Source organism: Miscanthus floridulus, chromosome 4, assembly GCF_019320115.1.
Source record: "Miscanthus floridulus cultivar M001 chromosome 4, ASM1932011v1, whole genome shotgun sequence".
Classification (NCBI taxonomy): Eukaryota; Viridiplantae; Streptophyta; class Magnoliopsida; order Poales; family Poaceae; genus Miscanthus; species Miscanthus floridulus.
In genome coordinates, this window is record NC_089583.1 from 27940565 (window position 1) to 27952260 (window position 11696).

The window sequence follows — 11696 nt, forward strand, 5'->3', positions numbered from 1 at the left end:
TCCGGCCGGCCATCAGGCCCAGGTCCTGACCGAGGCCCTTTCTCTCCCTCACGAGCAGCAGAAGGTCCCCACCATTGCTACCTCGTTCTGGTCTACAGCACGCAACAAGGTAGAAGATGATGCAATTTATAGTTTTGCCACCGAGACGAAATTAGCTACCGTTTATCCGTTTTAACTCCAATTTAGTTTGTTCTTGTTGCCTTAGGATCATGTCGATGCGAGCTACATGTTAGTGTTGATGTTTACCATATCACATGTTTCTGAATTTTATGATTTAAATCTTATTTTAATTAACATTTATGCAGACACGTTTAAATAAAAGCAACATATAGATTATATATGCATCGCTCATTTGCAAATAAATTTTTAACATGATTAATTGCTAACATAATCATGTTTATAAATTATAATTTATTCAGCTGAACCCACGTCACAAGCAGTTATAGTAGACGCTCTCACATTTTAATTTGTTTTGCAAGCTATAGTTTGAATGGCTAAACAAATATAAGACATATATATAGAAATAAGGACTAGATTTAGCTCGGTTTCTAATTAAACTGTATAGTGACTAATCTGAATTAAGAACCTTTCACATTGTTTTGTTTAATTAAAATAAATCAAGAATGTAGGCTTTTCTTTTATAATATAAAACTTCCGATTAACGATAGCTTCAGTTTCGGCGTTTCTTGTGATCTTGTAGCACTGCTCTGTTTTACTACGTTACTTTCTCTTATGTGGCGTAATGTTCTTAGTTGCCTTAATTTGTTGCTTGCATGTTTGCCTATGCGTGGTGCTTGCTACGAGTAGAACGAGAACCGTTTGTGAGTGCTGAAGATCAGAAGATGATGACCGGAAGCAAAGTATGAGGAAGTTTGAGCAAGTGTAAAAGGCAAGTATAATATGAGGCTTTCCTTGATACCTATGCACCATTAATGCCACTACATTCATGCATGTGTCTAATTTGATTCGCCACTAAGGATGATCCTAGCAATTGTTTATCTTGATCCTTGATACCTATGGGGTACATGCATATGGGTAGTTTTGCTAGTTGCTCTACTTAATGATGAAAGCTCCTTAATAATGACTAATGGCATATGCAATGATGTTTGAAATGTGCTTTTTAGCAACATAGAATCCCTAAGGACTTATCTGTGAGCAAAATCCAAGACTTATAGTACAACCATGAGTGCTACATGACTCTGGCTTTAGTTAAGTACGAGGAACTTTTCTAGCTTGTTAGCGGTTACCTTTATGGCGCAAGAGGGGTGTGTTCCCGGTTGGGTGTAGTGCGGCCTCTGTTCTTAAGAGTATAGCCTACGCTGAATGTGTCTTAGGAAAGGGGAGCTCTATATTTGTAGGCCACAGAAACCTAGCGGCCTTAAATTATTAGACGAACCTTTGAAAGACTTCATATTGAACCCTGCCGACCTTTCTTGGTAGTGGGTCAAGAGGCTAATCACCTCGGGCGAAAGGGTAAATCATGACTCATGGGTAAAGATGTACGACCTCTGCAGAGTGTCTAAAAACTGTTATAACAGTCGTGCTCACTGTCATAAGCGGCTTGGAAAACTGACGGAATACTTAGTTCTTATTGTTGTTCTATGATGTTGATGCCCATGTTTATTCATTATTGTATTATTGCCATTACTTATGAACATGTGGGAGTTGGAGCTTAAGCATAATTTAGCAACTCCGGTTCTAATGATATAACATCATCTACTAAAATTGCTTATCGCAGTTCAGCTGTGTCAAACCTTTTGATCCTACATCCTCTCATATTATGCTTGTTAAGCGGTGGCTTGCTTACACTTACTTTACTTTTCAATTTCTTTGGAAAAATCCCAGATGGGTATCAGATGATGGAGCTAGTGAGTTTTCTGAGAAGTGCTAGACGTATGTATCCCTAGTCGACCATCCCTGTAGCGTTTGGAGGCTTCACTTGAACATTAGAGCTTATGATTCCGCTACTCTGATAAGTGGTTTGTCTATACGTATGTATTATTATTCGTTATGTAATAAACACTATGCTCGATACTTTGTAATTTGTCGCTATATGTGTGATTTGACTTCTTGGGCACACATATGGTGTACATCTGGTTTTGTTCATAAAACTGGGTGTGACACTTTGTCTCCATCCTGACCCTTCACATAGTATTTCAGTGCGAAAAACTTCAAGGTGGCACCATGGCAGTGACAGACTTCTTTTCGAACTTAATTAGTTCAAAGCTACAAATTTATCTTTGTGTTCTATTTGAAATGATCTCAAGCTGGAGCCTGGAGACTCATTTGTCAAGAGAGGCCAAGTCATTCGGGGCCTAACAACCCTTGACCATGCTCTGATCAGATACAATTCCTAAATGCCTAACAGATTGGCCCTAGGACCGACCCACACTATATATAAGACCCAACGGCACGTCATGTTGGGGACTAAACCTTCTCTCCTTCCCCTAATTAATCTATCTGTCAATCTAGGTTAATGTGGGCTCAGCCTGAAGATTAGATGCTGACCACCATCTTTGTGATGGTGATCTATCTAGGAGCACTCGCAAGTCTGCATCAATGATGTTCTTTCACCGACGAACTATACCAGCTGCCTGGTGTAGGGCACTGACTTCAGCGACGCTATCTAGTCATTGCAATAAGTGTTAAGCGACAAGCGACTAGGTTTTCATGTGATTAAGTTAATTGAGATCCTGTGGGATTAAGATATAAGATATAACGTGTTCACATGAAACAACAAAAGTGTAAGTCATCATGATTGTACAAGGCATTACCACATAACATTAACCCTGCTAATAAATTGCAGATCACGAAGTTCTAGAGATTGTTCACCAATATCCAAATATATAAAGTAGGTGAAATGGCATTCAAATTAGTGTTAAGTCATAAGCAAATTCACTCAATGCAACTATAAATTATATGCGTCCCTAAGTGCCATTAAAATTGTTCACTTTTCCTGTATTGCCACTTCTGTTGCACACTATTTAGCTGCTCGGATCTGGCACTTCCATTATATAATTGGGCGGAGCATGGATCTGGCTGGCTGACAATATTTTTTTAAATACATTTGCAGAGGCAGTGCTTGATTCAACCGCACCCTAGTAATTACCAAGCGCCCCTAAAAATTTATTTCTATGGGCAGCTGAAATGTTGGATACCGACCTGATCTAAAGATCCCCGATGTGTCTAGAGACAGGTAGAAACAGGCAACTGAAGAAACCGCCTATATGGGGCCTTTTTACCTGCCTCTAAAAGACGTGTGTAGTAGTGGCAGTCACCAGTGCATTTGTGGCACACCAAGTCTTCAATCAGTGCATTCTGATTTCAAGCAGAAGTAGTTAAGATTTTCAAATGGAAATGGGTTGAAAAAGGTACAGATGCTGGAAAGGAGCAAATGGAGGACCTTTACACTAGTACACTACTCTCGATCAATATAAGCTATCCAATCCTTGCAAATGCGATAGTTTAGATGGATCCTGCGATACCTTTTCTCCCACCAAAATCTCTTTTTTTATGGTTTTGTTTCATGTTGACCCACTAGGATTTGGAGGTATTGAAAATATATGCATTAGCAAAAAGAGCCCATTTCGCTCCTATCTGGCTCAATCTAGTAAGTAGTAATCGGTGAACCCCAAGGCCGAGTAGGAACAGCAAAGTCTTTGAGAACAAGCAAGGGTAACAGAGGCTGGTAAGATGCCCTGTTCCTTCTTCTCCAGTGACTAAGACGTGGTCAAAAGCTCAAGGCTTGAGCTTTGACTTCTTTCCTCAAAATGCGTGGAAAATGGCAGCAGCTTTCGGCTCACAAAGTGTTTATGAGAGAATAGTTTAGATCAGTAGCTCGGACTTTGAGTTCTTGAGTTCCGGACTTTGAGTGCATGATCGATCGTCACAAGGAACAAAAAAGACAAAATATTTGAGTTGCTTTACCTTCAGTCTCAAACCAGTGTGTACATTTTAGATAATGGAACAAAGTACTAACCTCAACCATAACCAAGTGTACATGGGAATCAATCATATTGACGTGGTACATTTTTTATTTGTCTTAAACGAAGAAATGGTCCAATACTGTACATATGTTTTCGCTTCCACTTTCCATTATATGCTCTTTATGAAGTACTTGAGATTTCTATTCTACCCCCAAATTCTCGTATATTCTTGCACCACCACTCACATCTAGGATCTAATGCTACGTAGCTTGTAAAAGTTCTGGGATTCTATCAGAAATGACCAAAATTTGAGTGAAATTCACCCATTTCTCGGTGAGGCCTAAAACTACACCATATCAATCAGAAATTCAGTTAAATTCAAAATTTGACCCAAGTCTCGAGTTCAGACAAACCTACAAGTTCTTCCTTGCAATATAGAAGTGGAAACATATATCAAGCCCTTGATCAAATTTTGACCAAAATTCAGCTAAATATTAGCTAAATCTCAACATTCTGACCGGTCAAAACACACTACTACAATAACGATTTTAGAAGACATCTCGTTTTATTAATATACGTTCAAAAATTCTCCATATGCCTCCAAAAATGTCTTGCTATTTTTGAAGGCAGACAACCGATTTACAAAGGCACCAGGAAATCAACTGCCTCGTAAAAACAATTAAGAGAGGCAAGTCTCTCATAATGACGCAAGCCCACTATCGGCCCACTTATCTCTGCTACCCAACCCTAAATCTCCCATATAGTACCACACCAAACCTATCTCTCGGGCTGCTGCTTCCTCAATCATCTCTTTTGTCCGCTCTCTCCCTCTTCTGCTCGCACTACCTAGCAGGGGCAGATCTACAGGGTATGCCGGGTATGCACCGGCATACCCTGCGATCCTAGAAACTTTTACGGTATATATACGTGTATTTTTGAAATAAAAGAAAAGAAAAGAACACTTACATGGACGCCCAGCACCCAGCGGGCCACATGCAACGTGACCGCTCGCCCCTAGTGGGTGTGACCGTCACCACGTGACGGAGGCCCACGTGGCCCACGAGGCCATGCAACCACAGCCACGGACACGTTCCCCTTCGGTCTTGTTGTACAGACACGCACAACACATCGCCGGGCCGCCTGACCGCCAACGCCCTAATCCTCATCCTCATCTGATCGTCCACACCGCTGCCGGAGGCCGCGTGCCACACGCCGGTATGAAACCTCATCGACTCCGTAGTTGCTACTCACTATCTTAGATTCGCTTAGGTGAGATTTATTTCTTTCTCTTCAAGTCTCTTCCACTCTTCTTCTTATCATAGAAAATTTTTGTCTACTTAATTTCATTGCTATTTGCTAATATCATAAAATCATCACTCGTGCAGGTGCAATGAGATATTGGGGATTTGCCCCGACATCAGAGACAATCGAGACCGATATCATGTCAGTATTTGTCTAGTTGCATGTGAGAATTCGATCTGTATGAGAAGAATTTGTTTTAATTATTTGGCATTGTATTTTGTAGAATCTGTACAGAGAGAGCAGGGACATTGCATCTCTTTTTCACAAGGATGCATAAAGAAGGTGACGGTTACTGCTGTTTTAAATCCTTCATTTGATTGTGAGTCTCTTAGTCTCTTTTATTCCTATATTTTAAAGTACCAATATGGTGTTTTGAATTATTTATTATTTATATTGTAATGTGTGGATGTTTTTAACTTAATCTTTGAATTTAACATTTATCCTGTTATTTTTATTGCAAATGTTCCTAATTATATTAAAAAATTCATCTGTTTTTCTCAAATACACATAAGTATGTGTATCATTGTATTAGAAGGAAAAAAAATTCAATTGTTACCGAATTGCCAGATGGCTTTACCGAATTTGTATATGAAAAATTTTGGGCGGCATACCCTGAACTAGAATCCTAGATTTGCCACTGCTACCAGTCAGGCAGCGGGTCCCTAGGCGGCAACGCACCAAGTAGTGACACGGCAGCCCAGGTGCCCCAAGCGCCAGCCCAGCTCTAGCACGACACATGGCCCAAGCATGACAGATAGAACCATGAGGTGACTGCGGCCAGGAAGAGGCGCGGCCAAGCCAAGGCTGTAGTGGAGGCTCGACGACGCATGGCCCCAGCGCTTTAGGCAGCGGCACATGATGGCTATGGCTAGGACGAGGGCACGGCGGACTTGGTAGGTGTGCCATCTGACAGGGACGTGATGGCATCCGTGATAGGTGGGAACGACTTGCTCATCCTTGAGGCTATCTGGGGCAGATCTGGCACGACGGCAGCTGCATTGGTGTCTACGACACCGCCTCTCCACAAGGCGCAGGATCCACTCCACTAGTACAGAAACATTTATACTGGCGGTAGTTATTCAATTTATTTGGCCATTAAAAATAAGCGAATTCCACTGATGTCGCTTAAGAACCACATGTGTAATATTTACACTGGTGGTTTTTCTTAAGAATGCTGCCACTATACTGGCGCCATCATTGTGATAAATCAACTATGGCAATGCGCTTCAACTGAAGTTTAAGACTGAGTTCTAGGCGAGGCACCAAACCATGCAAGCCTCCAGGCTCAGAGGAAGATTGGTGGCATGCTGGGTTGGGAGATGCATTAGCTAGATATTTAGATTTGAATATTTTGCGGAGTCGTGTGACTTCGTAGTTAATTTTTTTAGAATTTGAGGACATCGCCCCTGTCTTAGCATTAGCAAAGGCCAAAGCATCCAGGTTACAGCATTCAGGTGGATCTCAACCATCAAAACAGTTCTCTAACGAAACCTCACACCAGTTTTCTGATCACAGACTAGACCACCTTACAGAAAACGAACCTAAGCAGACAATCCCAAAAACGGGTACCCCTATTACAGACAGAACGTAAGCACCACTCCAAGATCAGAGCCTCAAGTATATACACCACCGAAACTTCAAGGCTATGAAGCATCTCAGTTCTCTTTTCCCAGGTCGAGGCTGACCCAGGCTCTTCCACTCCCTGCAGTTTCAGCCTTAGTGCTTAGCTTCTTCTTCACTTCCTCAGGCAGTGGAAGATCATCCCAGTTATGAGCTTGCTGAAACATGAAGGAGTCCCAGCTATCTTTCACTTGATTCACCCAGTTAAACTTGGCAGCCTTGAGGCAATGTTTTTCAACTTCTCCAGTCTCCCAAAGAATTCCAGTTTCTTTGCTTGAGGACATAGAATCACCCAGGTATGCAGCATAGCTGCAGTTCTCAAAAGCAAAATCCTGAGGTCCTTCCAAGATTCTCCCTGAAAACAGATATTATTCCTTAGTTTCCATAGCCCCCACAGGGCTGCAGCACAAAAAGAGTTGCAAACTACATTTTTTTATTGCTCAACCACATCTATCCAATTGACAGAAAGTTTTGTCCTAATTCTCTATCACAAACTTCTGAAAAACAGAGCCACATCTGCTTTGCAGCTGCACATTCAAAAAAACAAGTGCTGCAGTGATTCATTTTCTTTACAAAAGCGACAGGTCAAGTCATCTAATTTTTTCCTAATATTCAGGTTATCTCTTGTCAGATTCTTATTTTTTGAAAGCAACCAAAGAAAGAACTGCACCCTAGGTGGAACTTTTAAATGCCAAACTGCAGGGACAAAAACAGGGAGGATACCTCTAAAGTTAATAACCTATATAAGGATTGAGAGGACTAAATGCCATTTGAGTTAAACTGCCAGACTAAGGCATCCTCATCCTCAGTAAAAGAGATGGTTGAAGCTAACTGAACAATTTCCAACCATAGGTTCATCAGTCTTTGGTCAAAGCCCCTTCTAAAGGTACATTTCAAATCACTCCCATCCCATAGATCAGCAACAGTCCCAGATTTCTCCTGCACTAATACATAAACTTCCCAGAATTGGATAGCTAGGCTAGAAGGACCCAACCAATTGTCCTCCCAAAATTTAACCCTTTTCCCATCTCCTATCTTCCATCTAAAACCTAACTTTGCTACTGCGGCAGCCCACATCACACCTTCAAAAAAACTGGGAAGCTCCATTAGTAGATCTACAGAAAATGTTGGGTCTATCAGTATCATATTTAAAATCAATCTACCGCCTCTATAGTTTATGTCTATCTACGTTGTATCTCTTAATCTAGGATGCTAATAAGCTTATATTCAAGTCTCTTAAATTTGGTATCCCTAGACCTCCAAAATCTTTAAGCATTGCTACACTATCCCATTTAACTAAATGAATCTTGTGTGCCTCAGCATTATCATTCCATAGGCAATTTGCTAGATGTGTATTGATGATTCTAATTGCCCACTTAGGGAATTTTATGAAAGACATTAGATATATGGGTATACTAGTCAAACACGCCTTAATCAACACAACTTTTGCTGCATAAGAAAGTAACTTGCCTCTCCATCCTGCTATCCTCTTAAGCATCTTGTCTACAAGTGGTTGTATATCCTCTCTTCTCAGGTTTTCATAATGCAACGGAACTCCTAGGTATTTCAACGGGAAATTACCTAGCGGGCAAGCAAAAAGGTGGGAGATGTCATGAGCTGCCTCATCTGACAAGTTCATGACAATTCACTCTTATGGAAATTGACCCTCATCCCAGATAATCTCTCAAACCACATCATAATCCCTTTCAAATGAATCAAGTTGTTTAAATCCGTATTAGAGAACAGGATAGTATCATCGGCATATTGTAAGGAAATGATGCCCCCATCTCTAAAGGAGGCCCCCGGACCTCTTACAAGCCCCTGATTGGCTCCTTTGACTAACATCCTAGTTAGAACATCACCAACCAAATTGAACAGTAAAGGAGACAGCGGGTCCCCTTATCTTAAACCTTTGCCTGTTCTAAAGAATTTACTCTCCTACCCATTAAGCATTACTCCTACAGAGCCCTGCTTAATTATTAACTCAATCCATCTAATCCAGCAAGAGTTGAAACATCTTGATTCTAAGATTTCAAACAAAAATTCCCAGCTGACCCTATCGTACGCTTTCTCATAATCTAGCTTAATGATACATCCTGGTTCCTTATCTTTGTGAACACTATGAACTAATTCATGAGCAATTACTACACTTTCCAGTATATATCTACCTTGGATAAAAGCACTTGGCTGTTGGGACACTAACCTATCAATTACTTTCCCAAGTCTCATAGTCAAAGCTTTTGAAAAAAATCTTAAAACTACAATTAATCAAACTAATAGGCCTAAATTTTTTCATAGGTCTAGCCCCTTCTTCTTTTGGTATCAAAGTAATCAAAGCGAAGTTAAGGCGATGTAGGTCCAGTTTACCCTGGTGGAAGTTATTGAACATGGATAACAAATCTGCCTTAACTATATCCCAATAATGTTGATAAAACATAAAAGACACCCCATCAGAGCCCGGAGCTCCATCAGCATAACAACTAAAAACTACCTCTTTGATTTCCTTTTCAGTATACGGCATAGTCAGGAGATCATTTTCCTCACTAGTGATCAGATCCTCAGGCTGCCAAAAATCATTTGCTAATCTAACACTACCTCTTTCCTCTCTAGCAAAAAGTTTCTTATAAAAATCAACAGCTATGTCTAACATACCTTTCTGGTCTTCTACTAAACCATTAGGTCCTTCTAATACTTCAATTCTTTTTTCCTACTCCTTTGGTTAGCCACAGCTTGAAAATAAGCTGTGTTTCTATCTCCCTCTAAAATATTCCTATCTCTAGACCTTTGTCTAGCCTTGATATCTTCTAGAGCCCATATCTTGTCGAACTCTTTAGCTACTTGTTTAAATCTAAGAAGTTCCTGGTCCGATAGAATCCTAGATTCCATTTCTTTTTCCAAGTCATTATATTCCAAAGCTAACACTACTTTCTCCTTATTCATACTAGCAACCTCATTAGCTGCCCAGCCTCTAGCAAATCTTCTAAGACTCCTAATCCTGACTTGCCACACATCCAGGCTATTGGTAGCCTGACAAGGTTGAGCCCACACTTTTTCTACAACTTTAGCAAAACTCTCTTTGTGCAGCCACCACTTCTCAAACCTAAACAATTTTTTTTCCAAAGAAAACATTGTCCCCTGTATCAATTAAAAGGGGATTATGGTCACTAGGGTATCTATCTAAACCTTTAACCCTAACTAGTGGAAAAGCTAACTCCCAGTCTGTTGAAACAAAGATCCTATCAATTCTGACCAAGATTGGACATTCTTGTTTGTTGGTCCAAGTATATCTAATATTACTGAGACTAACCTCCACCAGAGCCCATTTGTGAATCCAATTGTTGAAAGGCCTCAGCCCACCTATAATTAATGACTGCATTACTTTTGTTGGAAGCAAATCTAACTAAATTAAAATCCCCAGCTATCGTAGTAGGACCTTGCCATCTACTCATTACACTATGGAGTTCATTCAGAAACTCCTGTTTACCAGCTTCATAAGGAGACTAACATTCATATATATTAACAGTTGTAAAAACAATTAACTTTTGTAAGTCCAAAGTGGTTACAGACACTCTAAAGAAGGAAACTATGCAAAAGCAGCCACTAAAATTAATTTGATATGATAAGGGGTCTACTTCTTGTCTACTACTTTTTAACACTCATATACAAGCACACACATTCACCACTACAAACACATGTACATCCTACCTTTACAAGCATATCTAAGAGATTACGCCCATACATCTTGATATTGACAATATAATGTCATCTCCAAAAAAGAATAATAAATTAGCCATAAAATGAAACATGCATGTTAAGTTGGAGGCTCGAACCTATAGCGCTAGGTAGGTTCCTCCATAAGTAATCTAATAACTCATTTAAGTTACGCAAACTCTTAATACACAACGTGTATTGCAACAAAATAATGGAATTACTTAATGTACTACTTGTGAAGGAAAACCAGTCTAGAGAACCAGCTAGATAATAACAGTTTTCATTGACTGCTGCCACCTCCATTGTTGTTCGACTAGTACTATATATAACCAGCGCATAGTGGAAACCACACTTACCATTATTCAAGACTAGGTGTGGACAAGCTCGTCGTCTTATACTACATAAGAACATGTAGATAGAGGGAGTGAGGAACAAGGATGATACATGCCATATGCATGCATGTGCACATATAGATCTAGTCAGTGCATGTGTGTCTTGTGCGATGGGAATGAGAAACACCTGGAAAGAAAAAACAGGCCGAGCAAAGTATGTTATCCTTGAAGAGTTGCATATCATCACAGGAGGAGTCGCTACGTCTGAGAAACAGTGCAAAGGGGGTGGGCACTAAAAGAGAAAAAGGGGCGTGGGATGACAGATAGAGAAGATCGTCTTACTGCCTTGCAGGACCAAACCACTGGACTGTCTTAGGGACAAGGGGGCCTAGATGCTAAATCAGTCAGCACAGATGACAAACTCGTATGATCCAGAGAGATGGAGTGCAAGTGCATGAAAGCCTGTTTTAATTGCTTTGCCTTTTCCAGGGCATTTTTATGCAAATATAACTATATATAAATGATTACTCTAACTTTGGCGTCCACACGCAGCGCAAGTCATCAAGGATCGTCTATGTTCGTGCGAGTGTAGTATGAGGTGCTGCATTATAGAGGAACGTCATCTCTCTTGGATATCAGCACCAAATTGACCTCCAACTCGACGAACTATTTTATGGCACTTGATAAATCGAGACCCGCTAGCATCATATGGGCATCGAGTCCCCCACTAGAAACCGCAGTTAATAGCACAATATGAATTGGCATGCTGTAGCCCACCAGTGCCTATACTTTAATTACTTTCTCA